Source organism: Amaranthus tricolor, chromosome 10 (assembly GCF_026212465.1).
Source record: "Amaranthus tricolor cultivar Red isolate AtriRed21 chromosome 10, ASM2621246v1, whole genome shotgun sequence".
In the NCBI taxonomy this organism is placed as follows: Eukaryota; Viridiplantae; Streptophyta; class Magnoliopsida; order Caryophyllales; family Amaranthaceae; genus Amaranthus; species Amaranthus tricolor.
Window position 1 is genome coordinate 14,700,993 of NC_080056.1, and position 2,733 is coordinate 14,703,725.

The following is a 2,733-nucleotide window of genomic DNA, read 5'->3' on the forward strand; positions in this document are numbered from 1 at the left end:
ACATTTATTGATTTCTGTTTTCCGATCTGACTTGAGCATCATAAGGATTTTCTAGGAAAACCACCCCGGGCAAGGCTAACGTTGTATTGCAAGATTTGAGGTCTCATCAGTAGAAAGATTATAAGCACTTTCAGCATACTGATAGTTCTCCCCAAGTACACCTTATATTCATGTATTTTAAGTATCTTTTGCTCTTTCACGTTTCATTACTTAAACAATATTCAATGTTTACTTTCAAAAATTGATGAAAACAAAAGGAGACAAAAAAATGCTTAAACTAATACTAATTTATTATATCTAATTAGTTAAATTGCTCAAACAATAAATACTTTTACAAAAATCTTTCATCAAAATTTTAATATATATGTGCAACACATCTTCAAATATACTCGTATTATAGTCATATGACAATCATTGATTAACTTAATGGAGTACATTATTGAAATTCTTTGACATTAAAAAAACATTTTTTAAAAATATTTGTTTTATAAATAAGTTAGAGTATATTTTAATAGGAAATCCGTATCTGAAAACTTAATTATGTATACTTGTAATACTAATTGAGTAGTTTACTAGTTTATTTAATATTTAATAAATAATTGAGATTTTTTGAAAAAGAAAATTTTGAAATTTGAATATGAAAAATAAAAAGGAATAATTAAACATAGGTCCTTCAGGCTTAAGGATTACATCAAAACTACAGTACTAAAAAAGTTTTTCAGTATTTGCTCCCGTCTTGAGAAAATGAGAATTTTTTGTTTTACAAACCCTGAAAAAACAAGTAAAGAAAAGAAAATAATAATAATAATAATAATAATAATAATAATAATAATAATGATGATGATGATACAAGTACGAGATTCACAATGACAACTACAACCAATTCAATTCAACCAAACTAACAATAACTTTGATGATTACTCCGGTAGAAAATCATAATGCGAAAATAAAGATGGATTTGAATTTTGAATACTAATTAAAATAACACATTATATTAAATTTCTAAATTTAGGGGATAATATTGATTGCAAAAAACTACCTTATCTAAAATTCTTTGCAAAAAACTACCTTATACTCCCTCCTATTTAGGATAGGTGTCCCATTTGACTTTTCACGGATTTTAAGAAAAGTCAAAATGGGACCGTAAGGGTAGGAGAGAGAGTAGTATTATGGGTTTTTAATTAAAAGGGAGGAAAAATTAATAAGGGTAAAGGAGGGTATAATTGAAAATAGGATAAACTACTAAGGGCATAATAGTCAAAAGTGCATACCAAAAATAGAAATGAGACAATTAAGGTGACTTAACCATAAAAGGAAATGAGAAACCTAAGCTGAATAGGAGGGAGTATAATATAATTCTTTGTAAAACAATACCTTTTAACGGATTTTAACAGTTGACCGTTAATTTTAACCTTTGACCGTCACGTGACCCTTAAAAGACACCTCCTTCCTCATTTGATGAAGCTTCCATGGTTGCCATCGATAATCTATTCGACAATTTTACTAATTTGAGCTATAAAACTAGAGTTTTAATGAATATGAAATTTGACAATATTACAATAATACTCTAGGTTATTTTTAGAGGCGTTCAAAACTGATTCGACCTGATAATCCAAACCGAAACCGAAGTGAATCGACCCGATAATGTGTTCCTTTTTTTTAGGTTTATCGAATCGACATTATCCGAACCGAAGTCGTACCCGAACCGGTTGACAACCGAAAAATGGGAAAACTGAACCCGAGTTGTGACTGATTTTTGTAACCGACACATAACCGCTAACCAAGATTACCCGAACCTAATAATGAGCGACCTGAGTGATATCCTACTTGAATTATGCTCGAAACCAAACTCGATCCGACTAAAACCGATTTAACCCGAACAAAATTTAGATTGAGCTGCTGTAAACCTAAACCAATTGTTAACATAGAAGTATGATCGACTCATATCCAATCATCTCATTAGTTAATCTAATTAAGTGATAGATATTTTAATAAATGTAATTTTAAAAAATTAAAAAAATGCGATGAGCGTGGATCGAACACGCGACCTTTAGATCTTTAGTCTAACGCTCTCCCAACTGAGCTATCCTCGCTAATTAATAATTATTGATAAATTTAACTAATCATTCAATATTAGAGTGGAAACCTGTGCAAGTTTTTAACATCAACATACATAAATATGTAATATTAAATAAATAAAGTCAGAGATATTATGCAATAGATTTACTCAATTTTGATAGTTTTATGCATAAAATTACCCCATATTTTTGAAAATTAGCACCAATATATTATGCAGTATAATATATTCTCTAACTTACTCAATTTAACTATAAATAAATGCTAGACAAAGATACTTTAAAGGTAGAGATATTACTCTAGATTAAATGTCTTCTGGTTTTTCTTTAGCCAATAATTGAGTTTCATTTGACAAACTCTCTTTAATTGTGACGACACTTGGAATTTTCTAAGCTTGTTAGTATAATGTATAATTTTCCATACATTTGCCCATATAATACCATCAGTAGTGGATCCAGGATTCAAACTCTTTGAAAACACCAGTATGACAAAGACAATCCAATCAAAAATACTAAAAAACACTCTCTAGTATATACTAAAACGAACTAAACAAATATCACTTAAATTAATAAAAATTAATTACAAAAATTTTATCGACTTCAAAATAGTAAAGCGAATTACTTTATAAAAGAAAACATGGATTGAACACGCAACCGT

The 2,733-nt window shown here is 28.8% G+C and overlaps 1 non-coding gene across 1 annotated transcript; it reads right to left on the reverse strand.

The window, feature by feature from the left end:
* Positions 1-2,020: 2,020 nt before the first annotated feature.
* On the reverse strand, positions 2,021-2,093 carry TRNAF-AAA (transfer RNA phenylalanine (anticodon AAA)). Its single transcript has one exon. It is a non-coding gene; the product is annotated as a tRNA-Phe (tRNA).
* Positions 2,094-2,733: the final 640 nt, after the last annotated feature.